This window comes from Triturus cristatus, chromosome 5_2, assembly GCF_964204655.1.
Source record: "Triturus cristatus chromosome 5_2, aTriCri1.1, whole genome shotgun sequence".
NCBI lineage: Eukaryota > Metazoa > Chordata > Amphibia > Caudata > Salamandridae > Triturus > Triturus cristatus.
This window is the reverse complement of record NC_140588.1, coordinates 106085445-106101882: the sequence shown is the minus strand read 5'-3', so window position 1 is coordinate 106101882 and position 16438 is coordinate 106085445.

Here is a 16438-nt window from a genome sequence, read left to right as displayed (position 1 = left end):
TAAGGAAAATGGGCTGCATTTAAAATAAACTGCTTTATTGGCAAAGCAGTCCCAGACATGGTGGTCTGCTGACCACCATCCCTGGATGTGCTAGCCATTTCCAATGGGGTCGCAAATTGCGATATCCTCATTAATATTAATGAGGCATGCAATTTGCGACCACATTGGGAATCGCAAACAGTGTCTCATACACTGTTGTACATAGCATTTTGTGACTCGCAAAATGCTATGGTCGTACATCTGGCCCTTAAACCCTCATGCTAAAGTAACGAAAATGGATATGGTTGGCATTTCTTTAAACCTTTAACTGAACTTGACACTTCTCAAACTCACAGGCAGAATCTCATTTGCAAGTTGAGTCAGGGTGAGAAATTTTTTATTGATAATTTGGAAGACAGAAGGCAAGCGATTGAAACAAAGGTAAAGAACGGAGGAAAGGAATCACAACAGATTTGGAGTAAGGAAGAAGAGAGGTATAGGGAAATGGAGGTACAATCGAAATGGACTTTAGACTGTGAGAAACATGGAAAGTTGTGTTTTACAAGGCAGAAAAGGATTGCTCTGATGTGAAAAATGATGGGATAGAGGCAATGTCCTCATAAGACATTTTCAGATTTTTCTGATCTTCTGATTGGAACCTTTATCTAGTTCCTATTTCGAGTCTGCATTTTCTCATACAAATTGCTTTTGAAATTTCCCAACCTACCCAACACTTTAGCAAAAAATTAGGGTGATTCCTTTATGAAAACGAGTCTCTGCTTTGCACCTGTAGCCTTTGATATACCAAGAGGCATATTTACGAGCGGAGTTCCATCGCATTTGCACCACGCAAGGTGGTGCAATAGCGACACATGTCTTAAATGAGATTTATGAAGGCATGCAAGGCCACTTTGCGTTTTATAAATTTGGAGTGAAGCAACGCAGCGGAAAGCACTACATTGCCTTACTCTGCGCTAGGGGGGTGTTCACACGCAACTCCCATGGTTTTTGATGCATTCCCAGATTTACCGGAGCTGGTAAACCTGGGAATACACCAAAAATGTACCCCTGCCTGTACAAAAACAATCTTGCATGCAACACAGGCACCCTTGCACCATGGTGCCAGTGTGCCTGTGTTGGTGCTAGGCAGCCAAAAGGGTGCCAGTGCAGGGGAAAAGGCAGAATGCCCCATATTGCCTTAAATACGGAGCATTCCTGCCCATCCTCTGTCACACAGTGCACCTTGCTGCACTACGTGACTTTTATAAGACTGCCCCTAAATCTCAGTATTTCCAATTCTACTGCTTAGATTATATTCCTGCATGCTGTATCCAAGAAAATATTGATTTTACTCAATTAAATTGATCTGGGATGTAAGTATACTAGTCTGCTTAACAAACATTCATGGTTTAAAATCTATTTCTCTGTCGTTGTGGTGTGGCAAAATCTGCTACACTGTTAATGAAATGCTAACCAAATTGTGTTTCTGCCTCAGTTCAAGACAAAGATCCCTCTAGGTGGAGATAGCCGAGTTTCAAGATTGCGCCTAGATTGACGGGGTGAAGAGACCATCCTTACCTTATCTAATCTTGCTATCAGCATTAATAGCTGAGTAACATCTACTTCCTTCTCTCTTCTATCTCATCTTTATAGCTTAACCTTTCGTATGTTGTTCTTCACCTAGGACACACTAAAACTCCATAATAGAAGCAATCCAATATCATCTGCCATATTAAACATAGTTCAACCTGGAGAGATGTATTGGGTTTGTTGGTACACTGGAGCTGAGTACTAAGGGTCAGGTCATATCTCAGATGAGGTTTTTGTACATTTTGTGCTGCACTAAATATATGAGTCTGATAAAGAACAAAAGGCCATTTCACTGACCTACACTTTGCTTCATGAATATTAAAGAAGCAGAATCCATGCCAATGCAAGGATGAAGCCCTACCATGGACAGCAGACCTCGGTTGATGTATTCACATTCACAAAATGCATTCTCTGGACTGGGCAACGATGGAAAATGTGGTACAGTACAAAGGGGCATTGAAGGGAAAATGTAGCAGTCCAGTGGATCCCTGTCTGCCCCCTCATCCCCTCCCCAATGACCATATATGACACTCACACAGTGGAAGCTTTCCATTTGCTGTCCTGTTCCAAAGGTACCATCTCAGTTGTCAATGCCCAACGTATTTTCCTCATTCCCAGCTGTTTTTGCCATAACAGTGCATCCAGATTACACCAGGAGGAATTTGTGGGGTGAAAAACAATGAGGAGCAGAATGACAGCACATTTTCTTCTTCTTTCTCACAAGAAACACTGGTAACCCTTTCACAAAGTAAATGGGGGACAATATTGGTCACTGTTTCAATCATTCCTATTATTCTAATAATATGCTTACTAATTAGTTTGAACCTTGCTCCAGATCAAGTTACCCCTACAGCTAAACCTACCCCTGTTTCTGTAGCAAAGCAAACAAAGTTTAAAGGAGAATTTGTTATACAAGACAGTTCTGAGGGAAATTCCGAAGTCTTCCTGAGGCGTGAGCCGGGAATAGACACTTGCTACGGTATTCGCTGTGATTGCCTTTGTTTTTTAACCGTTTCTAACTGCTTTAACTTGTTGAAACCTCAAAACAGTAAAGGGCGATATTAGCGCTTCGAATACACGTATTGCGAAATTGCCTTTTTTCTGCTTTTAACTGTTTTTAATCGTTAAAACATTTTAAACTGTAAACGGCAACTTTTTCTAAGTACACTTTTTCACCCTCCTCTATTGCCCCTGGTTTCTGACTGTAGTAAATTTCCTCCCTTCTTCTGAATAGAAAAAGCTAAATTCTTTGTTCGCCATCTTCTAAAATTGAATAAAACATTTTAAGGAGGCAAAGTGAATACAGAATTGCTCCTCTCCTTTGTCATGTCTGCTGTTGCCATACCTGGAGTTAGTAAGTCACACTGAATTGGCCTGTGTCTGTGGTCAGTGTTAATGGTGCCATTTGGGTGAAGGCAGAACAGTATACTTTTAATTTCAATGTATTTCAATATATTTAAGCTGGTAACTTTTAGTGTGCTACATAAAATAATACCATATCAATGTGACATAAATCAAACATATGCATGGTAGAAGATAGAATTGAAGTATTTTTACAAATAGGGCACACTGTCCTTGTTTGCGCCATGGTGCACCTTTAAATTGATGTGTCAGGCACAAACAGGAAAAGTGCTTCCCATTACCGATAATGCACTGCTCACACAGCAGCTGCATTCTGGTGGTAGCGCATTATTGTAGGGTGGAGCCTGCTTGAAGAAGCTGCTCCTTCTTTCATTGTGCAAGTGTCTCCTGCCTGCACTTCAAATGGAGGACTCAATGAAGGCGGGTACAGTGAGTTACTGCACCCAACTACAGGGCAACAGAACAGAACTATGCGGTCCAGTCCAATGGCCCCCCTGTACCCAATCCAGAGGGCTGCCTGAGGGAGCAGGGACTGTGTGCTACCCTTTTTTGTGGAACACAATCAGTGTGACTCTTGATGGCTTCTTTGCTTCTGTGCTCGCATCTATAATACAGCGCAGGCTCAGACACAGTGTTTCACTCATTTGCATGGAGACATGCCCCCATGCATATGAAGGAACGCCCTCTTATAATAGCACTGTACATGCAGGGGATCTATCTAATTACAGAATGGCCCACACAGCCGTACGCAGTACTTTGGGGGCACAAAAAGTGGGTGCACGTCTGTTGCATTCCCAGCACTGTCTACAGTGCAGTCCCTGAAGCGTGAAATTGTTTCATGTCCAGACTAATAATAAAGGAAGCTGAACAATATGGCAGGATGGAATTTGTGCCACAGTATCGCGGTGGCTTTCAAACTAACTGAAAAAGGAAGGAAAGGTAAATAATGCAGTAGAAGTGAGCATCGAAAGGTCACTTCTTTCCATGTCTGAAGTGTTGGTGGTAAGGGTTTCCTCCTTCCGAGCTGCAGGGGACCCCCTGAGCACAGTACTCGGGCCTGAGAGCTCCAGATTAAATTCGGAGCGGTTGGCCTTACATGTACCTTGCAGGGAGGTCCCCTCAACTTTCGTTACACCACTGAGAGACAATTCTGGCTTGCTGGATTCCAAATCTTCAATGACTCTACCCTGTCCTCTGTCTCCATATTCTGCCTTTGCATTTGCTTTTTTAGAGTTACAATTTCGTAGCAGTTGGACTTTTTAATAAAAGATCTAGGGACATATTATCAAGGGCAATATCGCCGCTTTTGCGGCACTTTTTGCTGAAAAAGCGGCGATATTTTTATCGCCCTATGAGCAAGCCTGCGCTAACATGCGTTTGCGCAAGCTTTCAGGCACTTTTTCCATCGCCTTGAATCTCAGCGATATTTATCACTAATGACATGCAAGGTAGGTGTTCCTTACTTAAACTCCATGAAAATAGTCGCAAACTCAACATCGCCCTATTATCAATGCAGCCCCTGACCCACGAAGCGATAATAAAATGCGCGCTAACCGCGGTTATCGCAGAAATTTAACTCCTGACAACCATCTTTCCAATGGGAGGTGGATTGATGGGTTAAGTCTACACTTGCGTATTAGCAAGCTTTTTCATATCGCTATATTTTTATCGCAGGATTTCTTCCGCTATCGCAGGCTATCACCGCTATCACTGGATTTTACATCGCCTATTGGTGGCGTGTTGGTAATACGCCGCTAACAGGGTGATGTAATCCAGCGATAATAAAAACCTTGCTAAACGAGGATTGCGATAATTATCGCATTTCGTTGCTAATTTGCCCCCTTGTGGCTTCATATTGCCTGGTCCCATTCTCTTGCTCAGGCACGGGCACATGAAAGTAATACATCTAAGGCCGTAAAACTATTTTCCCTCTTCAGGTGCTACTAGTTTCAGGATGAAGGGACAGGTACAGTAACATACAGATTGCATACAGTGTTGGCCACCTAGTGATTCAAAATTATTTGATTCATCCAAGAACTGAAAGGTACGTTGCATTGAAGACAACTTAACATGTGTCTTACCTCTGCTAAATGAGAAGTATAGGATCTGTAGGATAAAATACAATTTCCTCAAGTAATGAAATAGAGGTACACTTGTGACTATGCCTTAGTAGCGAGCGCTGTGTTAAAAATCGAAGTAGGTGAAAGTTTATTTACTTTTAAGGGGAGACAAACCTGTACATGTTGGTAAATTGTCTGTCAACACAAATTGAGAGCTGCTGGTCTGAATGTAGAACAGCAAAACAATGGACCCTCCAAAGTTGTTTCACTTAGGTAAATGGGAACACTTAGGCAACTGCTTAAGGCACAAAGGAAAAGGCAGAAAAAAAAGTTTGGCATTGCTGTTTATTATTAGAAACCTAATTTTCCTACCAAAATGCTGATCTAACTCACACTATCCCACCAAACAACAAACAACTATGGCATCTGCCTTTTGTTTCCTCATCTTCACCAATAATGCAGATAAATATAGTCACTTTAAAGATCAACAGATCGTTTGCTAAAATCCAAGTTAGCCTTAACTGACTCGATAATTTGTCATAAAATTTGATGAAAAGTATGGGTTTTTGAGCAGAAGAACCATGTTTATGAATCTTAAAGTAGCAGATCCATATGTTTATTTCAAAATGTTAATTCAGCAAGAACTGCTGTAGTTTTGTATGTTAGAATTATACAGTACACTAATCTTAATTTAGATAAATTGTATTCTTTTTTAATTCAAAACAGGCAAAATTAGGGGAATATTATCAACGGCCAGCAATAATTATCGCTGGCCGTGCTTAGCGATAAATTTCTTATTGCAGGCTATCTCTGGAATTTATCGCCCTGGTAGCGTGTTAATAACAACGCGTTTCTACAGGGCGATAAAAATTCCAGAGATAGCGAGGATATCGACGTTTTGCAGGGAACATCGCTGGTTTTCCAGCAATGTTCCCTGCAAAACGGCGATAACCTTGCTGATACGACCCTGTGGTCGTATCAGCATAATCCACCCCCTGTGTCAAAGATAGTTAAGTCAGGATTTTAGGAGGCATTAGATTTTGGCAAAAACTGCCGTTTTCGTCAAAATCTAACGTCTGCTAAAATCCTGTGGGCTGCCTTGTAAATATCGCGATGTGAACATCAGCGATATTTGCAAGGTAGTCCATCCGGGGTACGCCCAGTGACGCCCACTTTGCATCGCATTAGAGATGCAAAGGGAGGCGCTGGGAAAAAGGGTGCTAACGTGCGATTATGCATGTTTGCACCCTCTTTTAATAGGGCAATAGTTTTATCTCCGCTTTTTTGGCTTTATAAGCCAAAAAAGCGGAGATAAAGCCCTTGTAAATATGCCCCTTAGTTTTTGTTGGTCAGTTAAATCCCGGTAACAGAGGTAATATGGGCCCAAACGGTATTTGCACCTGTATTAGCAATAATGGCTGTCAGGAGTAGAGTGCATAGATGAGGTTCGCCCCATATTTTGCCCTAGGCATTTACCCGTCTGGTGGTAATTGATTTGTAAAAAGTTTAAAAATTAGATAAATATGCACAAAAAAATGTACACAAATGGTCCTTAATTTTACCCAGAAATGTGTTTTTGACAACAACACACATCACTTGTTTTTCTTAACACATGGGTCTACATGACGCCATCAGTATTTTTGATATATCATAACTATTTTATATCTCTAAATTATAAGAGTGATTGTTGGTCCGATTTCAACATCGACTGAACAAAAAGAGGCCATGATATTTTACTTAAAGGTCAGAAGCAAGAAACTTGTACCTACAATCAAGTTCTATGGCTCTAAGCCTTAAACAAAGTAAACTGAAAAACAGGCACTATCAGTTCACAAAGGATGCTGTAAAGAATAGAAATTTTCCTGTAACATCTAAGCACTCTAAAATAAAATATGAGCACTTCTCTTCTGTAGAATGTCAGGCCATTTAAACTTTGAAATAGCGCATTTGGCTTTTAAGATGACAGCTGATGAGGCCCATTCCATCTTACTATGATAGGGAAGCTGACACTTTCTGCAGAGGTTTAGGAATAAGCAACAGATAAGAAAAACAATTTACCGTGCATTCTGGAATCTTTCGAGCCTCCACGCAAGGGGTTTGATCACTTAAAGAGTTATATTGTTGTTACACGATTTTATCACATATTAAATGTGTGCCATTCCAGATTGTTCAGCTAGCTACTGAAGAAATCTGAAAGGATAAACTCATTCTGGTGATTTCTGTAAATCAAGTACCTTCACCATCGTAAAGCAAAGAAACAAAGCGTGCTGAAAATACCAGACACTTATGTGTTTGAGTCTGGAGAACACTGCATGATCAAATACAAAAAAATGTGTTTTAAATTAGCTTAATGTTTGAATTTGCAAATGTAGGGTAAAAAATGGAATTCCAAAATGCGGTTTAAGTTGTATTAAATGCCCTATCGGTTAGCAGTAAAATAAAGAGGCTTAATGCATTACGTATTACTATCATGCATGCGTTGGTCAATAGATAGAGAGAATGAGATCAAAGAAGAGTAAACTGTTTTTCTGGAATATGTTATTCCTTCAGCAAACTCAAGTTTACAGAGTAAAACAAACTAAACTAAGACACAGCTGAGACCCACAAGGGCCGGGCGAGAGCACCAGATTCCTTGGATGTTGATATCCGGTGGGCGGGATGTTGTGGTCCAGGAATCCCAGTGGGACTCAGGGGTGCTCAAATTATCCTTTAATCCCTTCAGGAGCAGATAATAGGTGCAGGGAGGGGGGAGCAGAAAGTGCAGGGGGTGGGCATATCAAAGCATAGAGGGAGAAGGGTAGTGGCAGCCCGGGTCTCTTCAGACCAATGATCGAAGTGCATTAAAAAAGTAGTGGGAACTGTGATGCTGCATGAAATAGGGGTGGGGTCAGTGAACGTGGGGGCAGGGACAAAGGTTTTTTCTACTTTTTTTGGTCTTTCACCATCATGTAGCTACATATAAAATAGTGTGCCGCTTAAATTAAAAAAAATATGTTAAGTTAATCAGTGGCAAATGCACTACAATACATTATGAATCTTCTATCAGTTAATGCACTGGGTGTAACCAGAGAGCCACAGAACTAAATCTTGGTTGGTGCAGTGTCGAATAATGACGTGTATTTTTAGTGCTACAAGGTCCCATCCTGTGGCAGAAACACTGTGAATATGTAAGTCATTATTTAAAGTTGCATTACACACAGTGTAAGATAGACTGCTACAAAATGAGCAAAAAGGTGTAAGATTAAATGGTGCTTCCAAAATATGAATTTTAATAGTTCCCAGACTGTATGTATTTTTTGTATGTACAACTATCCCTTAAAAGTAAGCATTTCACAGCTCAGCTGGTAACTCCCTTGCAATAACACTCAAAAGGAGAAAATCTTTGTCATCACAAAGCTTCAAGTGATTCCATCAATTAAAGTCAATATCGACTTCTAAGCACTCTTTACATTTGCACATTAACTAGTTGTACACATTTACATTTCTTCGAGGCAGCAGGCATCCTGACAGGAAGGCTTGTTTATTTTTTAGCTTTCAGGCCCTCCCCTGGTTTCATAGCACAGGAGACTCCCTGAATGAGCCTTCAGCCTAAGCATTGGAACTATCAGAATGAACCGTCCCAGGCGGTTGTCTTTTCGCAAAAAGTAAGGGAACGGTTTCTCATAAATTAAAAAAGTATGGGCACGTTGTGCCCCTCCGCTCCCGCCCACTTCAACCTCTGCTTCGGACCATGGTGGAAGGGGCAGGTATGGCACTGGAACTGCTCTTGTTGGTGGTTCATTGCACTGGGGGTAAAACCTCAGGTCCAAAGGGTGGAAGCTGCCAATGGACTGCTCGGGTTGGTGCGAAAGGAAGTTGATAGTCCTAAAACGAGTGCAAAATATTCTACAGATTGGCAGCAATTACCTTTCCATTGCCCTGCATAACCCTTGGTAGCAGCGTTGCACTTTGTGCAGCTGGCTGGCACAGTTAAAAAAAAAATTTGTGAGTCAACAGACTTTGCAAATTTCTTTACACAGCGTTAAAAGAAATGCCTGCTAGCGCAGTATGTCCTCCACTGATTGTATCTAAAAATACCTGTACATTCATAAAGTTCTTGGCTCCTTACGAGGTAGCAATTTCCTGACATAATGGAATCTATATTTTGACTGCATTAAAAATCCTACAGATTTTTTCTTTTTTTCAGATTAGAAGAAGCTCTTGAATGTTTGTGAGAAATCTCAGCAAGATTTGTAAGTGAGCATTTTCAGAATGTGTGTTATGTGAAGCAGTATTCTAGTTCCACGGACCTTGTCAAATTTTCGGGAAATTATACAAATATTAGACTGAAACGTAATGATAAGTAAATTAAATAAGTAGGCACACAGTACATAAAGCTGCAATATTTTTGTAGTAACAATATGTTTAAAGATATTTATGTCCTACAATATTTAAAACTCAATATTTTGTCCAATTACCCAAACTATCACAACTCTTGTTGAAATTGAAGTATATGCTTTTAAAGGCTCATCTAAATATGTTTTTTGTTGTCATATAATATACAGTCAGCAAGGAATATATTAGCAAATAAAGACTTTAAAAAATACTATTATTTCATTGAATGAAAAGGAATGTTTAAATCAGAATATTGAAGATACAGTCTACAATCATTAAGACACACTGAGAAACACTTTTCTAGAAGTCATGGAAAGAAAATTAAATGGCAAGATTGTGTCAAGTTTCAGGGATAGTAGGATTGTATTTACCATTTTGCGCAGAAGAAAAGGATTTTAGGAATATGGAACTACCCAGATTTAAGACCTGGAATGTATGACTTTTTTGGTGTTATGGTGAAGAAGATGGACTCTGGAACAGGTAAAATAAAATCATGTGTTGTGTAAACCCAAAAAGATTTAAATTTGTTGTAATTTTGTAAAACCTTTTTTCAGTCTTTAAGGGATCTGTTTGGGAAAAGTGTGAAGGACTGTACTCAGGGATAAGGTTGAAATATTTATTCCTAAAAAACAGAGTAGTATTTTGATGATATGGGACGAATATATCAAGTTTTAAATATTATGCTCCAAAAAATGTCAGTGGACAAAAAATCAAAAAGGTAAGTATATGTATACATATATATGAAAGTATAGGTCCTGATATTGCTGTTGGTGGTATTATAAACCGCAAGGCCAAAATCCAACGTAATTGCTGTGCACTACGAGGAAAGGGTTTAACAACACAAAAGTTAGAACAAGGCTAAATTCTGAGGAGTGCTTAAAATAACAATGTATCCCTTAATCCTGAACGTACATATATGTAAACCAACAGGGCCGAACTGGGAACCAAAGCCGGCCCTGGCAAAGTGCTAGGCAGCTTTCCCCCCCCCTCTTCCCAGGGGTTGGGGGTGCCGCCGAGCTCTTTGCCAGGGCCGGTTTTCGGCCGATTTTGTTACAGGGCCGATTTTGCAGCTATGCTGCAAAAACGGCCCTGTAACAAAAACGGCCTCCAGGGGCCCAAAACCGGCCCCCACCCATGCGGCGCACCGGGGGATTGCCCGGTGCCCGCTACGGCCAGTCCGGCCTTGTAAACCAACAAGCATTACAATCAGCTACTTCACATATACTCTTTACCTACAAATATCATAGCAATAGATTATCAGACCTCTTCAATGTCTGATGCACACTCTTCAACGCACCAGCCTGGCTCACAAGCATGACCAGGATCTCTGGTGACCTCTACAGTACCAGAAATATTGGAATCATTAGGCTCAAGATCAAGAACTACAAAAAGAAAAGACAAGATTTCTCCTTTGAGGCACCAAGTATCTGCAATTCCATCCTGACAGAGATTTGACAAGCTTCCCCTAGTCCCTCCATTCAGAGAAGGAGCAAGAGATTCACATCTGCAAGAGACATCTAATCTTCAAGTCATCTGAATTATTGCACCTAGACTCCACTTTATTAGTAACCACAATATCAGTATTTCAGCCCAACTACTCCAGCATTGCCCCTTACTTTGTACGCGGCTCTTTGATTTCATAGCTAGGTTTGCACTCTATGGTGCCTATTGAGACAGGTAAATTTACACATGAGCAAATCTACATGTGTAAAGGTACTCTTACACTTTGTAACAGCTTTACTGCTTTTAGCTATTCACAATTTCTAAGTGTGAGGTTATTATATAATTGAGACTTACATATTCCCACCCTCTCAGTTAGAGAGGAGTCTGTATAAACATAATTTCTGACCGTAATGTTACTACTAGTAAAGAGGCTGCTAGTAACTTTATAACCACTAGTAACTTTATAACCGTATTTCAAATTCATCACACTTGGCAGAGAACTCCACAGTTGGGGTGGAGACCTTTCCAACTAGGCCGGAGACATCCACGTGCGATAGGGAGCCCTCTGCATCGAAGGGAATGGGAACATTATATATATCTGAAGCAAATCATTCACACCTTAAACCCATTCCCTTCCAACAACATAACTACTACCCATACCATAGGATCTGCTTTATATCTCTCCATCTTTCAGATCCTTCAGCCACCACATTCTGCCTGAAGGATGCGCCTTCACTTTTTAAGAGGAAAACAAATTTCTCTAAGGAGGAAACAGCCTGTGTAATAGAATGTGTGGGTCAAATATTACAAAAACTGCATGACAACCTAAATTCACTGTCAGTAGAACACAAAAGACAGCCTTATGGCATGTGGTGGCAACTTATTTAGTGCATTGAGTGAGACTGTATGCACTGTGAGGGATACAAAATTGAATGGCAAGATGAGAGGAGGCGTGTCGAGGAACAGTTCTCCACGATTCGCCTGGAACAAGCTCTGCCTGGAGGGTCACATGGTTTTCACCTCCATCTCACCACCCCTTGAGGAAGCTCTCCTCTCCACAGTGCACCAACACCAGCCTTATTAGCTCCCTCGTTCCGACAACAATAATGTGGTACGAGGTATGATTATATCGCTCTCTCTCTCCCTCTTTCTCTCTCTCTTTGCCTCACTCTCTGTCTCACTAAATACAAACCTACAATCATTCACCCATATCTGTCCTTCACTAATACCTATATTGTTAGACATGCATCACCAAATAACCCTCAAAACACCATCTAACACATATCCTAGAAATAAGTAGATGTTTTGATTGAATTTCTTTTTTTCAAAGCTGTCCATACAGCTACACTTTTTGATTTGGCAGCAGGACAATGTACAAGGCAGGTCTTGCAATACAATCCAACTCCACACACAAGTATGTCCTTATGCTAGCAGTGTCACAAAAACATTATAGGGAATTTCCATCACTTGGTTTTTTCAATCCTAACAACATATTTTACAATGTGTTTTGCAACGTTTTATGATTGTTGACAAATCTGACCTCGACTATTAATTTTGAAATTGTTATATACATATCTTGTTTATCTGTATTGTTATCCCATCCACCCCTGCCACAACATTGACATTTTTCTTAGCACATCGCCAAATCTGGACTTAAAGCACATAGCACACAGCAGACAGATGGAAGAGATTGCTAAGGAAATGTCTGTTTTTTAGGCTTTCAGTCTAACTTTCTTTATATGCTCCTGACCAGGTGGCTGTTTGTCTCTTTTTTCACACATCCCAATTTTCACCCAATGACACAATTAAGGCTCTAACTTTTCCAGTTTTACTGAATTTACATTTTTGTAAAAATAAAATGATGCATCCTATTTTAAAAATAATACAATTCCAGTGTCTTTATTCCATCTGTGTTAGATGTTTAATGTTGAAATTATTACATAGGGAATTGTTATTTCCGTTCTGTTATGTGCTGATCTTCAAAGTGTATTGCATGAAAAAATGTCACTGTAATATTGAAAACATTTTCTAAATAGCTGAACATTTCTTTATCCTGACACACAATGCAATATTGTCATTATCAAGAATGGCATTAATGCTAAATCATTTTCTAAAGAGTTACACATTCTAAAATAAATTTTCTATGCAAAATAATACTTTGGGGAAAACTTCAACTGTCCTTGGAAATGGGTTAAATTATCTGGAGTCTTATTGCAAAGAAAAAATCCAAACTTGGAGAGGGGAGGGCATTTAGTCCAAAAAGGTCCATCCACTGTCCTAAACTATTGCAACGTTATTCACCAAGCCATATGGGGTATCCAAATCATGCTCCTGGCTTGGGGACAAAGGTTTCTGACCATCTTCCTTCTTGTTCTTCACCATAGCGCTGATAAAGACCTCCTCTGATGTGTAGTTTGTGCAGTCTTTAGCAAACATGTAGCAAGACAATGTTTATCCACAACTTTTTAAGTTTGTCCAAATAGTAAGGAATGGTAATTTCCTATTTGTTTGTAAACTAGGCACTAAATGGAGTAGAAAGGCTTGGTCAAAGAGGGTTGTTTATTTTGCATAAGAACGTGATCGTTTTTAAAAATCAGATTCTAGAGGTTTATGTCTAATTGTTCTTAGAGGATTATTTTTTAGCATTTTCTAAATGTGTGAACATACATATTTTTATTGGCAATAAATATGGTGTTATGAAAGTAAGGCAAAGGTACACAATGTCAGCATCACAGAAAGAAAGTTAGTAAAATTAAAATTAAACAGTTCCTAAATCTTGAAGTAGATTTTTAACTATTATGTTGACCCAGAATATGCAAAGACAAGTGACTTTCCATGAGGTCAAGATAAGACAAATCAACCAAGAGTACAACATTCATATTAGTATTGCATACCTTTTAGTGCGCTCAAATAACGCAGGTTAACTACAACATGGAGTGTAAAAATAAAGCTCACAGTGACTACTGGACCAGACATCACTCTCAAAAGGCATGTTCTCTTAAGTGAATAGGCCAATAATATACTTTTCACCTTTCTACTGCGCAAAATGATTGAGCTAAGTGTGGAGGATTGACCAGGCTTCTCGAAGGACCCTCCTGTATAGATGTGTTCTGCAGGGGTGCCAAGAATATGGCTGAGAGAATGGTATCAAAATGTCTCAAACCTTGGTCCTGGCTCAGCAATGAAGCTCCTCCCAGTACTTGTGAAAAACTTCCCTTGCCAGGTGTGCACACCCACTGCACTGCAGTGTGTGAAGATGTCTCTCTAAATTTGGGCCCATGAATCCATTGCCTTTCCGCCATGGCAATAAACTGATGCACCCTTCTGTTGATGCATCGTACTGCCTCATGCAAGCATTGAGACCGGTTTGCTTGTAGATGCCCATGTTGTCAGAGCTGAACCTCTAGAAAGATCCAGTGGCCATGAAATGGAGTACTATCAGAGCTGTTGGTGAATCAGGTGTCTACTCCAAGTCTGCAACCATGTCAAGAATCACATCCAATGAGAAGCAGTATCAGCGGTATCTGGCAATGACTGCTTCTCTGTTCATCCTTTGCCTGCAAACCCTTTCTTCTCCTCACATAATTATTCATGAAAAGGAGAGGCAAAGCAGCAACCACATTTACAGATATAGTGAAGGCAGAAAAAGTTGTTTGGTGTACAAGTTAATTTTTTGTGGTCAGCCTGGATGCGTTTGTTTGGTGTTGTAATATGTATAAGCTATAGATGGGTGCTGGAGTAAAGAACAATCACTCCTTGCATTACCAGCTGTGCTGCGAGTGTTATAAGCCTTGTTATAGAATGAAAAAGGATTAGCTTTAAAACATTTTTACTGTGTAGTATTAATGCTGACCCGACACCCAGGATTTGTGGGGTGTGCTGCTCTCTTTACGGGCAATGTTTGTCAGTATTCCAGTATTCCAGGGCACAAATATTTCCTGCACTCATTGGCCAAATGGCACTGGGCTAAGCCAATACAGGACTGATCAAGCGGTTCACTGACAAAATGTCAATGTTAAAAATATAGATGTAAAAAATATAGTTGTACAAAATATCGAATTATATATATTGTATTCTTTCCAACGAGAGTTTCCGCCCAACACCGCACGCCTTCCAGTACGTGCCAGTGCCTGCCGTGGCGGTGGTCAACCACAAATGTCAAAAACCTAATCAAACCAAAGAAATGAGGCGGCAGGTGTGTGTGTGTGTGTGTGTGTGTGTGTGTACCAATAACATAACATCTAATTTTAAAAAACATTCTATTATAAATCAAAACATGAAACTATTTCAAAATCTTCAAACTTAAATTTCCCACACCAGTGAGTGTAACAGTAGAGAAAGTGTTGGATAGCGGAGTTGTAAAAATTACTATTCCCACTCCAGTGAGTGCAACAGTAGGGAAAATGTTGGATAGCGGAGGGGTAAAAATGACTTTTCCAACTCCAGTGAGTGCAACAGTAGGGAAAGTGTTGGATAGCAGAGGGGTAAAAATCACTATTCCCACTCCAGTGAGTGTAACAGTAGAGAAAGTGTTGGATAGCGGAGGGGTGGAAATTACTATTCCCACTCCAGTGAGTGTAACAGTTTGTAAAATGTCACTGCAGTGAGTGCAACAGTAGGGAAAGTGTTGGATAGCAGAGGTGTAAAAGTACTATTCCCACTCCACTGGGTGTAACAGTAGGGAAAGTGTTGGGCAACGAAGGGGTGAAAATTACTATTCCCCCTCTAGTGAGCACAACAGTAGGGAAAGTGTTGGATAGCGGAGGGGTAAAAATTGCTATTGCCACTCCAGTGAGTGCAACAGTAGGGAAAGTGTTGAATAGTGGTAGAATAAAATTTACTATTCCCACTCCAATAATTTTAAAAGTAGGGAAAGTGTTGGATAGCGGAGGGGTAAAAATTACTATTCCCACTCCAGTGAGTGCAACAGTAGGAAAAGTGTTGGATTGCAGAGGAGTAACAATTCTCCCTCCAGTCAGTTCAAAATTCAAAACAAACAACAATTTAACAATACTAAAATGATTTAAACAAAAACATGAATTAAAAAATATATAAATATGCTAAAAATTCAAATACAAATATATTAAATATGAAAATAAAAAAAATATATAATGTTAAATACATATAACTAATACCTACAAATATTAAATAAAATAAAACAAAAAATAATTTCCAAACAAATAAATATTCTTTATTAGAAGTTATTTAGAAACAAAAACATTAATTATTGCATAAATTTACTTTTTTATTTCCTACCTTATAAAACCACACAATTCACAACCCACATCTAAATTTAAAATTTTTTACTTCCTCAACTAACATAGTTCATTACCAATTACAGAAATATTATTAATTAAAAAACAAATTAAAACTCATAACTTAAAAATACATGTCCCACTTTTCTAAATGCACTACACCCTGACCTTAGCGCTGTCTAGGGCCTACCTTAGGGGTGTCCTAGTGGTACAAAAGGATTACATTTGTTTCTCATCGCTGCAAGACCTATCTCTCCCATAGGTTAACATTTAGGATTACTTTATTCTATTTTATAAGTGTACGTCCCAATTGGGAAAAGATTAATATTTCTAGTTTGTTGTCTCTGGACTAACAATTTAAAATGACAACTTATG